This window comes from Anabrus simplex, chromosome 7 (genome assembly GCF_040414725.1).
Source record: "Anabrus simplex isolate iqAnaSimp1 chromosome 7, ASM4041472v1, whole genome shotgun sequence".
Classification (NCBI taxonomy): domain Eukaryota; kingdom Metazoa; phylum Arthropoda; class Insecta; order Orthoptera; family Tettigoniidae; genus Anabrus; species Anabrus simplex.
Window position 1 is genome coordinate 73335885 of NC_090271.1, and position 25346 is coordinate 73361230.

At 38.1% G+C, this 25346-nt stretch overlaps 1 protein-coding gene across 33 annotated transcripts in view; it reads right to left on the reverse strand.

Moving 5' to 3' along the window:
* The window catches only part of LOC136877263 (protein bric-a-brac 2), a 395003-nt gene extending 371622 nt beyond the window's left edge, over positions 1-23381 (reverse strand). For 32 of the 33 annotated variants that reach the window (XR_010860746.2, XR_011018587.1, XR_010860747.2 and 29 more), the window contains exon 1: positions 23146-23381. The gene's annotated coding sequence lies outside the window, so the exon portion shown is untranslated. Of the gene's footprint in view, positions 1-1689; positions 1748-23145 lie in introns of all 33 variants that reach the window. The other variant, XM_068228583.1, reaches the window with a different exon arrangement.
* Between the last annotated feature and the right edge of the window lie 1965 nt (positions 23382-25346).

Genomic DNA, 25346 nt, shown 5'->3' on the forward strand with positions numbered 1-25346 from the left:
CTGCTGAATAACTGATTGATATTAAAATTAGAACTTCTGTAATAGAATATTGAAATGGGAACACAAATTCCCAAAGTATAGCAGGAATTTTGTTTTCAATTGCAGGTCACTTCCTTGAAGGTGCGAGTTGGAGACTTTCGCATGGAAAGTAGTTTCAATCACAAAAGTTATTCACCTAATGATGTACGGAATTATCATGGGAGTAGCATTAGATTTTCAAGTGTTACCATATGAGAAAACCACAGATATATATTTTAAAGATCAGTGAGATGTGGCTATATCCACGGTAGATTGGAGAGTAGTTACTTATGTGAATGTAAGTAAATTAAACGATGCATTTCAAGTTGTTAAACAGAACATACAGAAAACAAAAACGCTGTGTAATCAATTGCCACAAAAATTACACCACACATGTCAACACGACATACAGTTAGAGGTTAATCATTTACAAAAGGTACATCAATTAAAAGATGTAATTGAGCAGTTCACTCAGAGTACTGAGAAACGTAAGAAACATGGGATATCTAACTTCATTGGCACTGTATCAAAATCTATATTCAGTATTTTAGATGAGGGTGACATAGATTTGTATCTAGGGAAAATATCAGAGTTAGAAAGAGAACAGATGTCCATGCTAACGACAGCTAAAGAACAGATGACAGTGGTCAGGACTACGTTGCAATCTATAAATAGTACTTTTTACGATGTAACAGCCAATAAATTAAAATTGGAACAGAATTTAGAGTACATTCAAAATTTTCTTCAGAATGGAACAAGGCAGTTAACACAGTCACTTACACTGTTAGAAATTGAGATAGCCATTAACAGACACATATCATAAAAGATATTGGGATCATACTACTGGATGTTGCACGAAGATTTGTGTTAAGATAGTAAATGAAAGTCATAGAGATAGAGAATCTGGTATTGCAACTATATGAACAGTATCAAGTGATTGCTACAGGAATTATGTATGCTCAAGTAGGAATAATACATATGCAAATTTTGAGTCCTGTTGAGATAATAAAGGCATATAAGAAGTCACAAGAACAGTTTCCATTAGGGATGACCCTACCATTTGAGCTGGGTACTACTCAAGCACAATTGATTTATAAGATTGTGGATTTTACAGCATTTGTTAGCAAAGATATGCTGGTGTACATTGTGTTAATGCCGCTCAGTGATAAGAAAACCTTTAAGTTACCGGTATATGAAATATTTCCTTTTCCTACTACAGTTCTAAATCAAAATGATCAATTTATAAGTGTGCAAATAGAAAAAGACTTCGTGCTCATAGACTCTGAACAACAATTTTATGCTTATTCAAGCAGAAACCAAATAAACAATTGTGTAAACTTGTAACTAAAATATCTAGGGTGTGTAAATCAGAATTCATAATATTAATGGTTCATGGAACATAAGAATGTAATTATGTTGTTAAAAGGTGTTAGTTCAATACCCAAAAGTTGTGAAAAGAATGTAATGCACATACCAGAGTTAATATGGTTACCTATAGACACAAATAAGTATTTGTATTTAGCTCCCAAACCAGCAAAGGTAACACCTATATGTAAAGACAATAGTGACATATTATTAAATGGTACAGGTATAGTGATATTATATGAGCCTTGTACAGTTTATGGGTTGAACAACAAGATTAAAACTATTAATAATGTTAACACTACTTACGGGAAGGATATAGTTCCCAGTACACCTCTTCACTATGACTGTGGTGAATATCCAAATTCTAAAATCAAATTACAAGATTTAAATGTAAAAGAAAATGTGCTACATAATCTCTTAATACATGTTGATGATTTAAAACATCCTGGTAGAAATGTAGAGGAAGTGGAGACCTTAATCAGAGATAAAGAGCAAAAGATGAAAGATGATGTCAATTCAAGTCTCAGTGTGTATAAGGTAGTTATTTGGACAATAGTAACTATAGTAGCCATTTTAATCATGTTAATCTGTTGCAAATGTTGCCCATGTTTAGCTGGGGCATATCATAAAAGATATTGGGATCATACTACTGGATGTTGCACGAAGATTTGTGTTAAGATAGTAAATGAAAGTCATTTAAAGGCAAAGTCATCAGATGATGATTTGGTAGTACATTTTGAGAGACCTCTACCAGCTGAGAGTCAAGCTATTGTTCATGAAAGAGAAATCTCAGATGATTCTTTAGGGATGGTCACTAGTGATACAGCGCACACAACCCGTTGTACGAAACCACACGAGAAAATGAGACTATAAATTAAAAGGTACTCCACACAGTGAGCAAGTGTTACCACACAGGGTAATAAAATGATAAGAGAAATGGTTGAGGAGAGTGGACAGAAATGTTTGCATCAAGTGGACACAAACATTTCTTCCCTGGCGAGGGAGGCGTTACAACCGTGTGTCGCGACGCGCCCCTTTCATGTATCAGTGCCGAACGAATGTAATCGAGCGAGTCTCCAATCCGCGACCTCCAAGACTAAGGATATTGAGTACTGATATAAGGTTAATATGATCATGTAACACTGGCAAGGAGTTATAGTGTTTTCAATATTAAATAATAATTTTATTAAGTGGAAGAGAGTTACAGGTATTCAAAGCATAAGACTTCATACAAGTTTTACTTGGCAAGCTGGTGTAACACAAGTGTGTAACATTGTGCAATAGTCAGCTACACGGCGTCAGTGTAAATCAGAGAACGCAAAAGAAGTTCTGTAAGTGTTTCTAGAAACAAATCGAAGGAAATATCGCATAGATTGTTTACGCAGCAACAAGCAAAATTGTTCGAGTGAATTCTATGACACTCCCCTTCGGTTAGTAGGAGAAGCTTGTGAACCAATTAGACTTAAAGACATCTTATTCTACGGGAGTAGAGAGAGAAAAGATTCGAGAAACATCGGAACGTAAGATGTAAGGAAGGACATTTCGACAAAGGAGGAGAATCTGTTTGACCGCCGTGAAAGCAACGTGTGTGAGCGGCTGAGCGCCATAAGGGAGATAAACCACCTAGCTTCATACAAGTATTGTGTGTGGTTGAGCAACAGAATAGTTCAGAACATGTAGGTTATGTACGTAGCAGTAAGCTGGAGGATCAGTTAAATGTGGCTTAGCAAACAGTCTAGAAACTGTAATGAGTTACGCGAAGCAGTGAGGGGAACACTGTGTACAGTATAATTAGCAGGTTGCTTATTAATTGCAATAACACAAACATCGAACTGTTTGACAGGAAGGACGAGTGTCATGGCGAGCCTTACCTATCAGTAATCCTAACCTAGTGGTCAGAACTGTTTGGGAGAAAGACTAACCTGGTCAACGACGGAGTTTGAGAGTGTTGTATTCGAATCCTGGAGCTACGCGTCCGCGTGAGCCAAACATCATTCAACGCTGTACTGTTTTCATCGTCCTGATAACGGAATAAAGGTTGTCATACGACATTAAAAGTTTGCCATGCACAGTAATGAGATCGCGAAGATTACGGAATTGGGCCATACATCTAAAAAGAACGCATATATTAAGTGAAATAGGCCGTGATTTCAGAATATATATATAATACGAACGTATAAAATCAAGGAGGCCATGCACGTGACGGCAAAGATGTTTATTTGGCGAATTAAGTATGCTTAGGTCACGGAGTGAGACGGAAAGTTATAAAGGATCCATGCGGCCGTGATAAAAAAAATAGAAAGTTTTTAAAATTGTTAAAAAAAAGAAGTAGGTGAACAATTAAAAAAATCTGGTACGCAAAACTACGTAAATTTATCCACGAGAAAAAAAATCCTCGCAGAAAGAAGAAGGGAGATATTTCAGTTATTAAGAGCTGAAGAACCTGCTCAGTGAAGAAATATTTGAATTACACCTATATTTGAACAAATATCGTGACGGAAAATCAGAGCAAGTTGAATAGTATCCGAACAGTAGTCGTAATATAGACTGAAGGCCGTTACGAGATATTAAGTCAAGTTTAACGCATTATAGGTTGATTAGCTGGATATAAAAAAATTTTAAAAGCTAATTTGATCATTTTTACCTGTTAAAATCTGTCACAAGGAATTAACATTGAATTACTGTCTTAATAACCTGAATCAGAGATATAATCTAGATTCTTATTCTCAAGAGTATGGACGTGATATTAATTGCCATTTTGGAAATGTTTCTTTCACATATGACTAACGGCTACAACATGAGAGGCTAAATCGGAGATGGAGCCGACGTTCCGACGTAGACCGCCCAGCTATTTCTACTATCCCGGGTCCCAAAACTACAACCTGATGGTGACGTAACGGATGTTGGAGACGATCTACGCAGTCCTAAGATGACAACATCGAAGCCTGGCCCAGTCATCAAACGTCAGCAAGCCGCAAGTTAAGTTCCTAAGAATTACTTTATTATCTTGAAATTAATGTGTCGTAGATGTATTCATATATTTGTAGTGAACATTGGTATGTTGTTTTTACGTAGTTCTTCGTGATGAAATCTCAGTCGATGCCATCTTTGCAATGAGATTGTCCTAGTTGATTTATTATTATGGGAGTAGGTATTTCTTCCAGAGTTTACAATCAATGTCATAATATAGGAATGTTTATAATTGAACAAGGAGAGATTTAGAGTGTGATTTTCAACCATTATGGGATTGAAACAATGTATACAAAGAGACGTATCCCAAATTTAATATTTTTTAAGAAGATAGTTGATTTCTGAGTAACTAATATCTGGTTGCTGTTACGACGCGATGGCATGTGAGTAAATATTAACTTGTTTAGTTTATATATGTGTTTCATTTTCAGGATTACGTGTTTATGTGTATTATATATGAAATCTAACCCAAAAGTGTACCGTTGCAGTACTTTAATGATATGTTAAGATGATTTGCCGCCGTGTAGGAAATGATAAATGTTTACGTAGGGAAGTTAGGATTTGAGTGGCATGTTGATGTGGATTTACGAATAATTATTCGCTGAGATATATTTGTGGGAATGAATAATGATATATTATGGTAATTAATATTGGTAAATGGAGAGATAGATATGCTTACGGATAATTTTGGCGGTAAATACGGCGTATTACTGACCAATGGTGATGTTTGACATATGCGGCAAGATATTAATATGGTAATGCGAGATATATTGGGTTAGTGGTACACGAATACAATGAAATACATCGTAGATTTCGTATGTGGGTTACCGTAAACTGTCTTCATATTAAATATCCAAATAAGAAATAAAAGAAGGGAAACTTGTTGTCTTCATAGAGAATATGTCAACGTTGTACTGAATATTATCTGAAGTTTGGTGTCGAGAATGTATTTAATTCGTAGAACAATTTCATAATTTAAATCTCTACCACAATTAAATAAAATAGGTTACCAAATGCATTCCTACGGAATTTTTAATATTTGACTGGATATTGGTGAAACCATGAATCATGTTAGGTATAATTTCTATTTGAACTACGGTAATAATTGATCTTTACACGATACCTACATTTAATTTTAAGATGTTATGTGAATATTTTAACCAAATGACATGGTCAAGGTGACCAATATTTCTCATTTAATGAACGATATATATTTGAAATAGCCATTTTGAGCTGATATATGTTTGGAACTTACTTGCGATTGCTAACGTTATAACATCGGAAGAAACGCGTGTGATAATGACAGAATATCAATTTGATAATGATGAAAATAAGCATTTTTTTTAAAGAAAGAAACAAGAACTGATGGACTCAGATTAAGCATATTTATTATGAAGTTTACAAAGGCTTAGGGACTTAGATTTATTTTTTAACCCAAAAATGTTATACTACGTCTTCAACAGATAGAATATGTACTTTCGATTTATATAATTAAGAGAATTTATCCTTTATTTTTTGTGATGCGCATAATTGATGCAAGAGGAATAGTTGAGTCAGATCGAAGATAGAATAAAATTTAAATTTTTTTTATAGAGAGGAGGAAGATAATTGATGTCGATAAATATCAGATTTTCTTTGATGATTCTAGAATCATGAAATAAATTATAGATTATCCAATTTAGATGTTATTATTTTAGGAGATAGGCTAATATCATTATGATAAAAATGATTTTGAATTAATTCATTTTTAAAAAAATATTTTATTTTCTTTTCTTCGAATGATTGGACTTGGAAAACTTGATATTGATTCTGGAGGACGAATGGTATCGATGGTAATTTATTAAAAAGGAAATGTGGTGTCCCAGTTGATCTCACGTAAAAAATTATACGATTCACAGATGCAATTTAATTATCCCTGAGAGGTGTCGCGTGGCAATTTAAGGATTATCATATCAATAAATGTGATAAGAAAAATGAAGATTACGATATCGCTTAAATTTTATGATGCGGTAACTGTTGATACAATGAATATTAGAAGCGAGCATAGCTACCGACACTTAGCATCATTTTTATTAAATGCATTGATCCATTTAATGATCTGTAGAAGTGATGGATTGTTGAGGGGAAAATAGCCGGAGCAATTGATAGGTCGCCCAATATGGTGCAAGAAAGAAACCCCCTCAGGATGGTGCAACGCGACTACGGAATCGTGGGTGCAGAGAAGAATTCAAGAGAAAAGACAACGCCGAAGATTGAAGAAATCTTCAATCCAAAAGCTAAGTAACTACCAAGCTTGTATGGTACGATCTTATTGTATTAGGGAATGCAATGTAACTGGTTAATCAAAGACTTAAAAAGAACTATCTAACCAAGAGTTAAACGTGTATTTGTAAAAGGGTTTTATGTTTCTTAATTGTGTATATGTATGTACGTCTTTCTATTCAATACAGGTGAAGGGAAGAGTGTGAGTGTGAAAAGGTAATCTTGTTATTTTAAGATCAAGCTCCCGAAAATCCGAACCCATAATCCTCTGCCTGCCGAGTCCTTAGGATCACAACAAATTCCATGGAAATTACCCCATGTATATAATAAAATATATCGGTTGCCAAGAATTGTATTCAAGTTGACAGTTACCGGACCATTCGTCACTTTCAAGAAACAAGTCTCTTGAAAAGCGAAACCTTATTTTAAGATCTATCTCCCCGTACATGTCAAATGTATAACTGTGATTTAGCAGCGGGCGACCCACAGAGAGGCCATCGGACTAACCATTCTTCCCTGAATAGTCTCAACATGATAATACAAATTACATGTTTCATGGTACATAACATCTGATTGTGATTCACTCCTCTTATTTGAGGTTACACAGTGCTCAAACATGAGCGGTTTAACATCAGTTTTAGACACTGTCTAAGTGATAAATAACGTCTCTGCAATGCGGCAGCCATACTTATACACTGTTTAACCATAGACATTGTCTAAATACCGTTTCTGCAATCGGCCCAATGAGTTGATTGAGTGGTTGAAGGAGCACTATATTTCGGTCTGCGATGACATGAACAAGGGGGAATCTCATGCATCTTGTGAAACAAAACAAGCCTCAGTACCAAGTTTACATGGTGGATGAAATAGACAGGAGGCAAGGACATAAAGTTGTTCGCCTTCCACCATATCATTGCCATTTTAATGCCATAGAACTGATTTGAGCCTAAGTGAAGGAATATGTTATTTTTTTTGTTATTGGCTTTACGTCACACCGACGCAGATAGGTCTTATGGTGACAATGGGATAGGAAAGGCCTAAGAGTTGGAAAGAAGCAGCCGTGGCCGTAACCCATTAGTGCATAAATTATTATTTTTATTTTTTTTTCAATTTATCTACATATTTCCACTCTTAATAATTGCAGAAACACGTTCCAACAATCAGAAAACTCATACAAGTAATAGTTTTATTTACACAGGCCATCCGATACATCGGTCGCTATGCACTCAGGTCAGTACAACAACACAAGTTACTCAGCATTATATTGTACAATAATGTTGCAAGCTAGGTAGTGTTAGAGAGTTGGATTATTATTTTATCCAATTTACACTGTAAGGTAGATCTACTATTTTCACTAAAGACTTATCACAATACTGTATACGCTATTCAGGGTTATCCATTTACCAATTATGATATCCACAGAAGCATTTAAGGTGAAGACCAAACTGGTCACGCTGATCCACAATTCGGATGCCACTATAGGACTTGAACAGCTTTCATTGCGGTATAGACACTTTGCATTTTTTTTTAAATGCTGGACCACCTTGATGCGCCGCTTATCTCCATCTCCTTGTAGTTCGTGCCAGCAGTGGCAAGACTGTTGTCATTCCAGTGCACCAGCAACACACCACCAAAACTCCTGCAGTCGTATGATCTCTTTCTTTTTCCAGTCTGCCCTTCTTTGAAGGGGGCAATTCTCTGTCTGGTTTTCTTGAAATGTCCCTGTTGCAATAGGGAACATGCATGATCCGGGGTTTTAATTAAAAATATGCTAATCTGATTCAAAATTTCATGCAGAATTCAAAAATGTGATCAGAATGTACAAATAATAACTCCAAACATGATAAAAATCTACGAAAATGTCACGTCACGCAAGTACGCGATCTCATTGGTCTGACGTCATCGTACAGGTTGACTGAATTAGCAGACGAAATAACACATAGTGTGCCGTGAGAAGCAGGATACATTTTGCGTATTTCTACTTTACGTTAGTGTCTAGTATGGTTAAATTCGAGGTCTATACATTGGATAATAATCTGAGTGGTATATTTTAGACTTAAAATGAATCCTGCGCAGACAGTGAGGCAGAAAACTTATAAATGGTGTAGAGTTCCGATGTGCAATAGCACATCGCATACCGTACCAAACAAATTGTTTATAAATGTTCCAAAGACGCTAAAACTAGGGAGAAATGGATTTTGGCGAGCCGGAGAAATGCTGGTGATATATCGGAAAAGTCTACAGTTTATTTTTTTGAAGATTTTAACGTAAGATGAATTTGTTTGAATTTTCAAATCACTTTTCCATGTCAGCTGTTCTAGTGGTAAAACTTTAAATTTTAATGTATGATGCTTTATTTAAATGCTTCAATTACATCTTGGAATATGAAAGTAATAAACAGTGCATTAAATAATGCTGATTATTAAAGTTTTCTCCAAACCTAACCTATGTTTTGGGTGATCCATGTCAAGATAATAAATCAAAGGGGTTATGAACCATTTTGACAGCTCTAATTCTACCAATATATCTTGGCATGGGACAGTTATGTATGTCTTTATTGAAGAGCTTAATTGGTAAAGAAATTTAGGCTATATCTAAATACTCTATAATGTAACAAAGAATAGGCCTGTACATCATGAAAGGAAACAATGTGAATTTAACAAATGTATAACTCTACACAAAACCAATGCTTGTCTGTTGGGGTCTTATAAGTTAACTATGCTCAATTATAATAATTATCATAATATTAATGAAATAAATAACATAATTGCACACAGGTGAAAATAGTGATGTAGGTGTTTAAAATATTATCCAACTTCGCCTAAGTTTTAGGTTATACAAGCCAAGTCAATAAACCGAAGGGTAAAAATACCGCGCGAGTTGGCCGTGCGGTTAGGAGCGCGCAGCTGTGAGCTCGCATCCGGAAGACAGTGGGTTTTGAACCCCACTGCCGGCAGCCCTGAAGATGGTTTTCCGTGGTTTCCCATTTTCACACCAGACAAATACTGAGGCTGTACCTAAGGCCACGGCCGCTTTGTTCCCATTCCTAGGCCTTTCCTGTCCCATCGTCGCCGTAAGACCTATATGTGACGGTGTGACGTAAAGCAAACAGCAAAAAAAAAATGTAAAAGTCACTGCACCCAAAGACATTCCTGTATTGAGCGACTAAAATGTCACCAGGACACTTTTCTTTCCTGATATGCACAGCTTGTTAAAAGCCAAATGTAATTAATGTTATTGGCTTCACGCCCCGCTAACTACTTCTACGATTTTCGGAGACGCCGATGTGCAGGAATTTAGTCCTGCAGGAGTTCTTTTACGTGCCAGTAAATCTACCGACACGAGGCTGACGTATTTGAGCACCTTCAACTACCACCGGACTGAACCAGGATCGAACCTGCCAAGTTGGGGTCAGAAGGCCAGCACCTCAACAGTCTGAACCACTCAGCCCGACTTGTGAAAACTAGATGAAGTCATATTTATCTTTATCATGTTTAACTTTTTCCCTCCACAAAGATATTTAATTCTCTTTCATGGGCCCCGGAAGTGGGTAGGCCAGTTGTCCCAACCATAAATATATATTTTTTTGGGAATGATAGTACTATGATCTTTCTTTCTTTCCTTCTTTCTTAATCAGTTTATCCTTCAGGGTTGGTTTTCTCTCGGACTCAGCGAGGGATTTCACCTCTACCACTTCAAGGGCAGTGTCCTGGAACGTGAGACTTTGAGTATGGTGATGAAACTGGTGAGGGGGGCCATTACCTCGCCCAGGCGGCCTCACCTGTTATGCTCAACAGGGGCCTTGTTGGAGGATGGGAGGATCGGAAGGGATAGACAAGGAAGAGGGAAGGAAACGACCGTGGCCTTAGGTGCCTGGAGGAGAAGTAGGAAAATACGAAAAACCACTTCGAGGATGACTGAGGTGGGATTCGAAACCCTTCTAATCAGTTGACCTCCCTAGGCTGAGTAGACCCCGTTCCAGCCCTCGTACTATTTGTTTTCAACTTTCATGGCAGAGCCGGGAATCGAAACCGGGCCTCCGGGAGTGGCACACATTAACCACTACACCACAGAAGCGGACTAGTACTATAATGCTACCTATATGTTTATGTTAGTGCTGAAATCCGATTTCTTACTTTACTAATGCTGAAAGCCCGAAAATGTAATGTTATTCTTTAATATGGGAATCAGTCTAGAAGGAAATTTTGAAAGTGATGTTATTTCTATCCAGGTTTGTTGTTATCCTAATACTATGAGTTACAATACATTGCACGTATATAAAAGACGCCACTTACAAACTTGCTTGTTATCCGCGAATTTCTGTGGCCACAAAAGTCACATTTTTCAAGAATGATGACATCTAGACATGGTAGATTGTCTGATTGTGCTGTTTTGAACCTTTCTTCTGTCATTTCGAAGTTATTCGCGATCATGAATAACAAACAATCGGCTTTTAGCAACGGCTGATGCACAACGGCTGGTAGAGCTCCATGCGGTACTGGATCGTGACGTCACAGCGCGCCGCTTACGTCAGAGGCCGTTTCACTCGCCTTGCGGAAAGGCACTATTAAATATTTTTTTAATGGTAGAAAACAAGGCAACATACCACAATGCAATACGTTTACATACTATTTCATTGGTGTACTTTTCAAAAAAAATATTTTTGAAAATGATGCATGTTCCCAATTATTCCCTTTGAAGCCAGATGTCTTACCAATTTCAAAAATGTAAAGAAGTTGTCAAAGAATATTGTTGTTGTGTGTGCCGGGCTGAGTGGCTCAGACGGTTGAGGCGCTGGCCTTCTGACCCCAACTTGGCAGGTTCAATCCTGGCTCAATCCGGTGGTATTTGAAGGTGCTCAAATACGACAGCCTCGTGTCGGTAATTTACTGGCACGTAAAAGAATTCCTGCAGGACTAAATTCAGGCACATCAGCGTCTCCAAAGACCGTAAAAGTAGTTAGTGGGACGTAAAGCAAATAACATTATTATTATTATTATTATTATTATTAAAGAACATTGTATGCCCCATGTTTGATTCAGTTCCACCTGCATCAACGAGAGGTTGGACTTCAATTCCTCCAACTCCAAATTATTTCAGCTTTTCATTTTACATGGCTGTATACAGCAAGTTGGAAAGTTATCCTATGGCCACTGGCAGAGAAAGAAGTCTAACAGAATTTCACAATTTTTCACATCATCTTATTGTGGGGGGAGACAGGAAAACAGTCAGTTACTAAATGTGATGTAGATTGTGATCTTGTCCACTTTGGAGTTGCTTCTTTTGTGTTACAATTTGACCTACGCTTTTGAATTTTCTGCCAGGGATATCGGAAACAGGGATACTGGCACGATCTTACGTAGACTATTTTCGTATGACAGATTCCTTTTGCACGGTTTTCTGGTTTTTCAGTTTCATCTGTAAATTTTCAGTAATATTTTGACTACCACTGTACCTAGTCTTCTTCATATTTTTTTTCAAGCAATTTGCCCTTCATATTTACTCAGAAGTAGGTTTCTACCAACGTAATTCAGATCATTCTCGTGCTCATCTGTTATTATCATCAACCGTTTCACATCCGTCATCAGGTTTAATGTGCTACTCCTCTTCAAATGTCATTTTTTCCCCTCCAAAATGTCCAATATTCCACTCACCATCAAACTAGTAAGGGAATGCAAATGTCTGAGACAATAGGACTCCCTGTGCATACCATCCGATTTTCAGGACAGCTATATTTACAAGCCTCTGTCGCATCAATAATAGGACATAACTGACACCTTTGTGTGTCAGTACATTCATAGGAGTGTCAACAATATGGTCCCCAAAGTTTACAATTATTGGAAATATTTGTTAATTCATAAATAAAAATCTCGACTGTTGCACAAAACTCTGTACTATCTTGCCGCCATGCTCGCTATTAATGTGTGATTCAACAATGTATGGTAAACATAAAGAATGATATATCCTTGGTTCTTGTTAGCTACAGCCTTTCTGAAGCACAAGAAAGTATCATAGGCTTAAAACCATGCATAAATACCACATAATTATTTTTTTATGCACTAATGGGTTAAATAAGGTACAGCCCCAGCATTTGCTTGGTGTGAAAATGGGAAATCACGGAAAACCATCTTCACGGCTGCCGACAGTGGGATTTGAACCCAATAACTCCCGGGCGCAAGCTCACAGCCGCGCACCTCTAACCGCACAGCCAACTCGCCTGGTGAAGGAATATGTAGCTGCGAATAACCGACTCTTCACAGCTTCAGAAGTAGAAAGACTTCTTTGGGAAGCAGTAGGCCGTGTAAGTGCGAAAAACTGGAGCAAGGTTGTAAGAGACAATCTGAGATAAGTGAAGCTTGGGGGAGGGAAAGTATCACAGATGATTATGTTCAAGACGTTATCTCGTTACGGAAAGCAACGATGACAATGAGATAGTGACTCAGAAATGAGTGGTGTATTCCCTTCGTACGATTTTTCCTTCCTTACGAGAATTTAATCGATTAGCAACGCGAGCTCTTCCAGATGGTGAATGGAAATTTCATTTCATTCTCTCGCGTTTTATCTGTTCGAGCATTGATCTATTCCTATTCCTAAGAAGTATTCTCCTAGTTTACCATCAGATTATCGCCCTATATCCATTCTCCCACCCCTTTCCAAAGTACTAGAACGCTTGGTACACGAACAAGTCCTCACTTACTTGACTAACTTCTCACTGCTTGACCCTTACCAATCTGGTTTCAAGAAAGGACACAGCACGACTGCCCTACTGAAAGTAACTGATGATATCCAACAGGCAATGGACATCGACAAGTGACTGTACTGGTTCTACTTGATTTTTCTAGTGCTTTTGATACTGTTGTTCCTCAACTGCTACTTTCAAAATTGGATTCATTAAATTTCAGCAAGACGGCAATAAACCTTTTCAGTTCGTACCTCAAAAATCGCCGTCAGTGTGTCAAAGTAAATAATAGCAGATCTGAGTGGCTTAACAAACCCCCTCGGTGTCCCCCAAGGGTCTGTACTTGGACCATTGCTGTTTGCAATTTACTTACACGATGTTGCCAAATCGATTACACACTGCAAGTATCATCTTTATGCTGATGATCTGCAGATCTACTACCACTCAAGAACTGATAAAATTCAGAGTGCTGTAGAAAAAGTTAATGATGATTTAAGTCTCATAAGTAATTTTGCATTGAGTAACAATCTCAAAATTAATCCTCTTAAAACGCAAGCAATAATCATTGGTACTTCAAAAAACTTACACGTCTTAAAACAGTACGAAATTCCTCCTGTAGCACTAAACAATACCATTATTCCATTTTGTGAAACAGTTATGAATCTTGGTGTGGCTATAAGCGAAACATTGAATTGGTCGCAACATGTGATGAAAGTGTGTCAAAAGGTATATCAAAGCCTGCATCCTCTGAAGCGGTTTAAAAATATATTTCCTCGGTCCTTGAAAATAAAGCTCATTCAATCACTCTTGTTTCCAATTCTCGAATACTGTGATACAGTTTTTATTGATATCAATAACGAGCAAAGCATGAGACTGCAACGTGCCCAAAATGCATGCATCAGGTATGCATTCGACACACAACCATACACCCATGTATCCCCATTCTATACACAATTATCTTGGTTACGACTGAATGACAGACGTAGACTCCACGCAACTACTTTGGTGTATCAAGTGCTTTCTGAAAACACTCCTCCTTACCTATCCACCAGATTTCGCTACCTTAGTTCCCTGCACCTGTTCAATACCCGGTCAGGATGTACGCTAGAAATTCCTGTGCATCGAACCGCAACCTACAACAGATCGTTCACTATCACTGCCACGAGCTGGTGGAATGAACTCCCCAATGACATCAGGGAAGCTAAATCTAAGACAAAATTTAAAATCCTTTGCCAGCGTCATCTTTTAAGCACTTCCAGTCTTTCTTGAGTGTGAATGGGATGCATGAATGAGAGTGGATATGGTTGTTTATTGCAATGTGTTCCTGTATATAATTTAGTTATACTTTACTCACCTTAGTTTAGTTAGTGATACTTTAGTTGCTTTAGTTATACTTTAGGTTGTAAAGATTTCATGTTTAAATTTTATGTAAAATATACATTGTATATACATGAAGTGGTTAGTGTAAGAAAGGGCCGGGAGCCCTAACTTCGCCACAATAAAGACGCTTTAATAATAATAATAATAATAATAATAATAATAATAATAATAATAATAATCTATTTTTATCTTATAGCATTATCCTAAATATGTTGTGTTATTGTTAATCTTATGTATGTGAGTTCTGCATGTTGCTGCAAAGAATAATTGATTCTGGACTTATATTCGAGTACATACATTTCCGTTCGTGTTGTGTGTCGTGAATAAGGTGTTTGTAATCATAAAAATTTGGCACCATATTCTGACTTCCCGGTTAACTGTCAAGTCGAAACTCCTAGAAACGGAACGATAGTATATATAATATATATAATAATCACTGTCATATTACATTAAACTAATTGTGTAAGAATTTTTGCAGGAAATATTTAAATATCATAAAGTGGGGGCAAATGTACACAGGGCAGGTTACACATGTGGAGAACTCAGTAACCAGTTAAGAGGTTAATCAGTTAATTACCTTACGATCTACTAAACAGTAATAAATTGAACTGCTTCAGTTAAAATAATTACCTCATGTACAGTGTAACTACATCTGTCATACACCGCGACACATCACTTCTGAACAGCACAGCTTCATTATTTTCAAGTAAGGTGGTAGCAAAGAACAAGACACGATGCAAGCTCCATCAGAGGCAATAGGAACTGCCGACCAGCCAATAGCAACACAGGAAATGGCAGCATAAGACAGATTATCGTTTTTAATGTTTCTATATTATAGTCCCTGCCATGTAAGCACATACACTAAGGGAAGCTTACTCTTTCTCCCCTATTAATACTGAAGGTAGGCTACTGTTTTATAGTTATTTTCTAACTGTTGGGTTTGATACAGTTGTTCCTAACCATACAGTTTAGGGACCCTACTTGCCGATATGTCTTACAGTTAGTGTTAATCTTGCATGATGGCACATTTTAGTCATGATTTCTTTGTGACATTCGAGATTATACATACTTTACTACCGTAGCCCTATAGTGAAAATCACTAGTCACATTTGCGAGTATACGTAAAGGATATTTTCTTTTCTGTAGGATTGTAAATGGGTAATACCAGGTATGTAGAATTGTGCCGTGTTCAAATAATACATTTAATTACGTAGTTGGTGTGACATGACGAATACAGAATTTTATTAATGTGGTCTTATTTCATCCAATTTGTGTGTAAAGAATTCAGTGAAGATATATATGAAGCAATAAAAATCTGCAAGAACACCTCCAGTAAAGAAAGGAACGTTACCTCGTCTATAAAGATCAATTCAGTTGAAATGGAAGGAAATTATGTTATCAAACGAACCTAACCTAACTTTGTCTTGTGACAACTTGGGTACGGTTCACAGACTTAGCTTTTGTGTATTTTTTTTTACTTACAGCACATATACTGGGTTATTCAAAAAGAAGCACCAGATTTCAAACCTTTATTTCTTCCAAACTACACAAGGTAGAACCACAATTCCAATGTTCCTGGACAGACAAAGGTTTAAAATTTCAACAATCCCTGTAGAAGTGCAGCTGTTGCAAGTTCTAATCCCAGCCCCATTGCCGCTGGTGCTTGTCATGCCCCGTCGCAATGCGCGCGGCGCATTGGTGCTTGTCAGTAGAAGTGTAAGCAAATGGCAAAGCATTCGCATTCTGTATGCTGCAATTAGCAAAACTAGAATCCATTATTGTGTCGTCAGTTTAATAAACAACCGCCTCAGCATAAGCAGATTTAGCAGTGGCACTGAAAGTTCGTAGATGGTTGCATCTGCAAAGGGAAAAGGCACGGGACGTCCACGCACATCGAATGAAAATGTCGAGCATATTCGTGCAGTATACGAAAGGAGTCCAAAGAAATCCACAACACGAGGAAGCAAAGAACTTAACATTCCTCAACCAACAGTATGGCGAGTTCTGAAATAAAGTCTGCACCTGAAGGCTGCAGTTATTGCAGAAATTTCATCCAGACGACTACAACAAAAGGTACGACTTTTGCATTAGCATGCTAGATCATATGGCAGAAGACACTTTTTCTGAACTATAATTTTTTTAAAGATGAATGCACTTTTCATCTTTCCGGTAAAATTAATCAGCATAACGTTCGAATTTGTGCACGTGAAAATCCTATGGCAATTATTGAACATGAAAGAGATTCACCGAGGGTGAACGTCTTCTGTGCCATATCTGTAAAGAAAGTTTATGGACGTTTCTTCTTCGTGGAGAAACTGTGACAGGACTAACCTATCTAGACATGCTTCAAAACTGGTTACTTCCTCAAATGGAAGACAATTCCGATGACTTCATCTTCATGCAAGATGGTGCCCCGCCACATTCTCAGCACATTGGACGTTACCTAAATAACACCATTCCAGGCAGTTGGATTGGAAGAGGAGGAGCAGAAGATAACCTTCATCGCCTGTGGCCTCCCAGGTCTGCAGACCTCACTCCGTGTTATTTTTATCTGTGGAGTTACGTAAAAGACCATGTGTTTATCACCCTATGCCTGCCACTCTTGAAAGTTTGCGACATCGAATTGTTGAAACTGTGAATTCGATAACAAGAGACCATCTGATTTGTGTGTGGCAAGAAATGAGCCACCGTTTTGATATTTGTCATGTTACACATGGTGCTCATACTGAACCCTTACAAAAATGAAAACTGAACTCTTTCTCTTTCCAGGAACGTTGGAATAGTGTTTGTATCTTCTGTAGTTTCAAAGAAATAAATGTTTGAAATCTGTTCCTTCTTTTTTGAATAACACTGTACATGTAACATATTTACTTACGTGTATTGTTACCACGGGATTTCACTTCATAACTGATTATTTCAAACATGTTGGTTCAATCTTGTCTGTATTGACATATTTAATTTCTGTGAAACACTCTTCCGCATTGTCAAAACTATACGTTTTATTATAATTATCTACCGTACATGTTTCGAGACCTACTGCTCACTTCTTCAGTGGTACCAGAACATCAAACTAAATCCTTGGACCTGATACATTTGTACAATACAGTCATCAACAAAACAAATTATATATAAATCTTGAAATTGTTAAAATATTTCTTATCGTCGCCATAAGACCTATCTGTGTCGGCGCGACGTAAAGCCCCTAGCAAAAAAAAAAAAAAAATATTTCTTTTGTGTCTGAACTGTCTAAACTGTTCACTTGCACTTACTATGTCATTAAGCGAAAGACTAACTTAATAGGTTTTATTCATTTTATAATTTGAAAATATACATTTAAAGTTTTTGCTTAATAACATCGCTCCTCTTATATACTTAAGGTATTTTCACATTATTACTGCAAGATTTTCTCTTTCCTAAAAATGCTAAACAAGCTAGGAAACTGAAAATAAATATCTTCCACTATAACAACTACAAAAATATGATACATACTCTATACAGACTTTTCTAAAGCAGTCTACCAGAACCTAAGCAAACGGTAGTTCTATTTTTAAAACCAACAGTGAGGCATATTAAAGTGGCAGTGAAACTTAACCAACAGTGGTTAGTGTCCTATGGACCAAAGCCTAACCTCTCACTGTCAGCATTTTTCAGCCCGGCTGTCATCTTATTTGTAATGTTATATTAAGTGGAAATTAATGAAATCTTACTTGGAGAGCATTTCAGAGGAGAGCTGTGTCCAGGATCTAACCATCCCAGCCGAGGAGTACATTTACTTTTATAACCCAACGAAGACTGTTACACACCATTTTCAATTCTGAAGAAGCTACTTGCATTCCTATCGACCAATGTGAAGTGGCACGTGATCTCGTTCCTGTCAATAATGTTAATCATAATCCGTTACCAACCCAGACCAATGGTCTTGTCAAGGCCCTATCCTAACCGTCCGCACAGCAAGAAGCAGTGCAGACAAATTGTCTTTCCACACAAAAGTAGAGACCTACGGCCGCTTCGCAGTTTCTAACCTGGGGGCTCAAGCCTCCAGACCCCCTTTGCTTGTCCCTACATCAAAGGTCTTGTCCAGATCCTACCCTAACCATCCGCACGGCAAGAACCACTCCAGACCAATGGTCTTGTCCAGGTCTTATCCTAACTGTCTGCACAGCAAGAACCGGTCTAGACCAATCGTGGGAAGAAGGCCAGAATTCGCCGGCACAGCTATGATGGCATACTTACGGGACCTCCTGGGTAGGAGAGGTTTCGGGTGGGGAGAACTTAAAAGATACTGAAGAACTTTTACCTTGTATTTCCTCTCCCTTCACTTTCTTTCAGCCCCCGCCTATACTTCACCTAACCAAACCAAACCTAACCTAACGTGTCACTATCAGTGGTTTTCGGTGGATCACAATCTAACCTGTCACTATCAGTGGTTTTCCGGAGATCACAAACTAACCTGACACCATCAGTGGTTTTCGGTGGATCACCCCGCTAAATTAGTAATGCTATCGCACCTACGTGTCACTACCAGTGGTTTTTGGTGGATCACAACCTAACCTGTCACTATTAGGGGTTTTCGGTGGATCGCAACCTAACTGTTACTGTCAGTGGTTTTCGGTGGATCACAACCTAACCTGTCACTATCAGTGGTTTTCGGACCGGGGGAGTTGGCTGTGTGGTTAGGAGCGTACAGCTGTGAGCTCGCATCCGGAAGATAGTGGGTTCGAACCCCACTGTCGGCAGTCCTGAAAATATTTTTTCATGGTTTCCCGTTTTCACACCAGGCAAATGCTGGGGCTGTACCTTAATTAAGGCCACGGCCACTTCCTTCCCATTCCTAGGCCTTTCCTGTCCTACTTATCTGTACCGGTGCGACATAAAGCAACTAGCAAATAAAAGTGGTTTTCGGTGAATCACAATTGCTTTCGTAAGGGATGCTAGAGGCTGTTGGCCGCTTCGCTACGCTCCCAGACCCCCTTTTGCTTGTCCCTCCAACTACTGAAGCACCACTCAAGTCATTAGTTCCTAAGTACAGAGGTTGTCAGCAATGAGCACCGTTTGACAACATCCGGTATAACTTTACATTACATGTAACTAATCTCATTATTAGACCCGTATTGAACTATGCTATGATATACTAACAATTTGTTGGTTGTTTTGATCCACCTTTTCAATACGAATCACAGTTTGTGTTGCTAAGTTGTAATGTTACAACACTAATTTACCGGGACATGTTTCGCTTTTATTCACAAGCATCATCAGCCTATACAATTGCCTCAAGGTTTGTCATATTTGGATTGTTGTTACAAATTTCATTACATTAAATGTAAATCTAATTTCAGTGATAACAATATTTAAAACATAAGAATAATATACACATTAAAAATTATGACAATAAGATTTGCAATATTAAAATGGAGTAACTCTTAATTCTAAAACACATTGACGCCCAAAACACAATTTTTACAATTTGGAAGGAGTAGAACCACAACAGACAATAGTCACAGCAACGCAATAAAGTCCACAAGATTCTGTAGCAGCAGACAAAAGGATGCTTCTTCCATTCTATAAATCGAAAGAAACATAATCAGATACTCAAAATTTGGATTGAAGCCCCTTCTAACCATAACGTACATCAAAACAATCAACTTCCAACGGAGAGTCTGGTCGCTACAAACAAGAATTAAATATGTCAATACTTCCTCTGATCAAATTGCCAAACTGCAGCAGCAAGCCTCATCAAATCTAGAAGCCAATTTCCAACGAGCCCAAGACTTCAATTCTAGATTATCATCATGACTCTAATCACGCATGATGCAAAATTACAGTCTTTTTAAATAACATTATTTAGAGAGCACAATTCTTAACTAAAATTCTCAATACTGAAATGTCACTGTATTCTAGAAACCAACACACTTCAGAAACTATGGCTCCTATATATTAACATCCAATATTTATATTTATGACTCAAATTTTAATGCCAAATTATAGTTGAATCAATTTTATTTTAACATTGCAAACAATTTTTAGCCAAATTTTCAAATTGTAAAAACTGTATTTTGGACGTCAATGTGTTTCAGAATTAAGAGTTACTCCATTTTAACATTGCAAATCATATTGTCATAATTTTTAATGTGTATATTATTCTTATGTTTTAAATATTGTTATCAATGAAATTAGATTTACATTCAATGTAATGAAATTTGTAACAACAATCCAAATATGACAAACCTTGAGGCAATTGGTATAGGCTGATGATGCTTGTGAATAAAAGCGAAACATGTCCCGGTAAATTAGTGTTGTAACATTACAACTTAGCAACACAAACTGTAATTCGTATTGAACAGGTGGATCAAAACAACCAACAAATTGTTAGTATATCATAACTTTACATCCCGCAGCCCAACGTTTATAACATTATACGGAAGTGAAAATAATGCAAATCTTACTTGGAATTCCTTTTAGAGGAGAGATGTGTTCATTGCGATGTCTAGGAACCCACCGTCCCGCCCCCAGAAGGGCATTTACTTTTATAACCTAATAAAGAGCAGCAGCTGCCATCGTCCATGGCTAAAGTAGCTTCTTGCATTCTCATTGGTCAACGTGAACGGAACGTGACGTCATTGCCAACAATGCTGATAAATACATTGCGTTACCAACCACGGCTGGATAAAAGCACAAACAAAAAATACCATGTAAAATAACAATGCAGCTTGTAACCGCCACGACCAAGGGTCTTCTCCAGATCCTACCCTAACCGTCCGCACGGCAAGAACCAGTCCAGACCAATCGTGTTTCCACACAAAACTAGGGGCCTAGGGCCGCTTCGTGGCTTCTAACCGTCCAGACCAATGGTCTTGTCCACGACACGAATTCTAACCGTCCAGATCAATCGTCTTGTCCACGGCAAGAATCCTAATCGTCCAGACCAATAGTCTTGTCCATGGCAAAAATCCTAACCGTCCAGACCAATTGTGTTTCCTCACGAAACTAGGGGCCTAGGGCAGCTTCGCGGCTTCTAATCGCACAAACCAATGGTCTTGTCCAGATCCTATCCTAACCGTCCGCATGGCAAGAAACAGTCCAGGCCAATGTGTAACAATAAACACCACCACCAGCTATTGAAGCACTTTACTCATTAGTTCCTCAGTACAGAGGTTGGTAGCTCTGAGCACCATTTCACAACATCCTTTCCAAGAAGGCCGCAAGCGTGTAAATAAACCACAGTCGTTCCACGCGCAGCTGAATGTAGCGAGTACTGGGCTACGAGAAGTAACGATCGACATCCTTCCCAAGAAGGTCGAGAGCGTGTAAACAAACGACAATCGTTTCGCGGGTGTAAAAGTCAAACGACAGTCGTTGCGCGGGTGTGCAGGAAATCTTGATCGCCGGGCTAAATTAATAATAATTATCATGGTTCATCAGGAGGTTGCACCAACAACAATTTTTTTTCAGTTTCATACGCTTTGGATATTCTGGCATTCTACTATCTGTCTGTTAGGTCATCAGCCCAGAGGCTGGTTGGATCCTCAAATAACACCACCAAAGGTTATGCGGTTATAAGGAAACCCCAAAAAAACCAAAGGCAGCACCAAAATGAGGCGTACTAGGCAAGATGAGGAGTGAGGAATTTAGACATTGCCTTCCTCACTGGATCAGAAAGTACTATTGCAGTACGACTGACCCTATGAGCAGCGCCTTTCATAACACTCAGATGCACTAGTCATGTTCTGAATGTCATTACTCAGCACTACCCATACCCCAGCAACTTCCATAGTGTCACAGCCAAGTATGTGGAAGCTACACTTTACTCTGGCCTGTGCCAAGAGATGGATGCAAAAGTACTGTATCCATCAAGAAAAGACAGCAGCCAGATACTATAGCAATCAGAATTTTCCTTTGAAGATGACTACCTGAAAATAATTACAATAACCTTGATATTACAAAATATAACAATTTATAAACACACTTCACTTGTATTATGGACTAGAACAATCAAATAGACCTATATACACAAAACCCAAACAGACTGCACTAAGTCTCATGGGTATTATCATAAAGGAGATACAAAAACTGCTTCTACAACGTAGAAATATGTATTCTAAACTGGCCTTCTTTCAGTGTATTTTAGGAACGATACTCATACCAACACAAAACAACCTGTTTTGTATGTCCTACAACACATGATCGATCCTACCCGTCTAAAATAATAATAATAATAATAAATGAGTTCATTTGCCATCCATCGTTATCTATAACATTGCTATAGGCAGAACTTCTTTTTTATTACACATAGATAATTGTTCACTAATCATTTCACAATACGCAACCTAAAAGTCATCGCAAACCTCCTCCTTATGGACAAAAACTTATCAACATATCGTTCCAATAAATAATTCGTTATGGACGTGGTAAGAATCATAACATTTCAAAGGTAACTTAAGACAAACAGCCAACAGAAAATAAAAAATACTCACCCTTATAACAAGCAGAGAACAAAAGCTGAACTGACGCCGACGGCGAAGTAACTTAGTCCAACATCAAATTCACTCAATTTATATCAAAATCAGTCTCACAGCAATAATTATATCAGTCACAAGTCAAACAATGAACTGGGCCAGTAATTCAAACCACCGATTGCACCGTACCTAAAAAACTTCAATCGATTTACACAACACCCTACGACAAGCTTAAGCACCAAACACACACACACCGAGTACAAAATGGCGTGTGTTTTGTTTTCAATCGTGAATTCGTGAGCTGTCATGTAGCAATGCAGCCAACATGACCGGACTCCTTGACCAGATAGATCCAAGACCGACTACAATATATCAGACCGTAATATCAAAACCAAGATGGTGGACGTCGTGGGCGCAGTAGCTGCCGACTGATGAAGGTTAGGGTAGCACGCAATAACTTCATTTCAACGATAAACCAACTCACGATTTTCGGAGATGTCAGAATTTAGTCCCAAAGGAGTTCTTTTACCTGCCAGTAAATTTACCGACACGAGGCTGACTTATTTGAACACCTTCAAATACTACCGGACTGAGCCGGAATCAATTCCGCCAAATTGGGGTCAGAAGGCCAGAGCTTCAACCGCCTGAGCCACTTAGCCCGGCGTCACATTAAATTGCTTGTGTTACCACTGAAAGAGCTACACAATATCTGGTTCAATCCGCCAGAAATTAAGGAAAGATCACGAACATATTTTGCAAACGGTGGTAGGTAATTTAACATGATAAATGTAACACCATAAGGAAAATTACTGTTGCACCTAAGAAAACGCTTCGCGAACAACTACTCATCACATATAATCAACTAGAATCACGCATATTCTGCTAGAATAGATGGTCAGCCCCACAGGAAAAGAGAACAACAAGCTGATTATTTCGAAATTTCACTTATCAATCAATCAATACTGATAGTCAAATAACGTTTTCTCTTAGATTACACTTCGCTGGATAGGTGGAAATACACTATAAAACTGTTAAAATGATATTTATAACATCATTTTGAATGTTTAAAAATAATTTAAGGTGCGAAATTCCTCAATTTATTCACTCTCATAAGAACTATGAAACATAACGTGTTGTCTTAGTTTCGAAGTGGTGGACAATTTCTAATGTTCAGCACTCGATGCCAATGAAGTACACCCGAAATTATTATGCCAGCCCAATGAACAGCACCGGTGATGTTAAGCCTTCGTTACTGGAAACTCTTACATCATATGTTGACGTATGATATAGTAGCACTTCCAACCATGGTGGTAAACTTAGCAATGAAGCGTTCAGACACTAAATATAATAATAGATTTTCCCATTGAAGAACATGAGTAAAACAACCCTATTGACTCTAAACAATGATGTCTTTAACCTACATGGACGAGCTACAATTTGGTGTAGACTGCTTGATAACAGATACCCACAGCGTGAATCGGAAGGTATTGGTACAATAAAACCCCTGAGTTACAAACAAAGCTAATCCCTGCAAATCCCCCTTGTGGGTGGGGGCGTTAGAATAACCCCCACTGTATCCCCTGCCTGTCGTAAGAGGCGACTAAAAGGGGCCCCAGGGGCTCTGAACTTTGGAGCGACCACGGGGCTCTCAGCTGAGTCCTGGCATTGCTTCCACTTACTTGTGCCATGCTCCTCACTTTCATCTATCATATCCGAGCTCCCTTGGCCAACACTTGTTCTTTTCAGACTCCGATGGTATTACGTATGGATGCCTAGGGAGTCTTTCGGCCGATACCTTCATTTCTCGAATTGTCGGGCCCCTTCCATTCTTTATCTGTGATTAGTGTTATATAGAGGATGGTTGCCTAATTGTATTTCCTCTTAAAACAATAATCACCACCACCACCATCCCTGCAAGTCACTATTTCTTCTGTGTAACAGTGTTCAGATTGCTCCATCTGTCACACTAAGTTTTGTCATACACCAAGATCTAGCCAAATGTTCCCGCAGGCAAGCACAGATTCTTTCAAAATATAATTACATCTAAATCACACGACACTTTGAAGCACATAGACACTGAAGGAACATCACCATATCAATTATCACTATCTAAATGAATTGTTTTTTCGAGGAATACGAATGGGTCAACCATTTAGAATTAGAAAAAATAGTCTTCCATAATCTCAGACTTACTCACAGATGACACATGCACACTACTG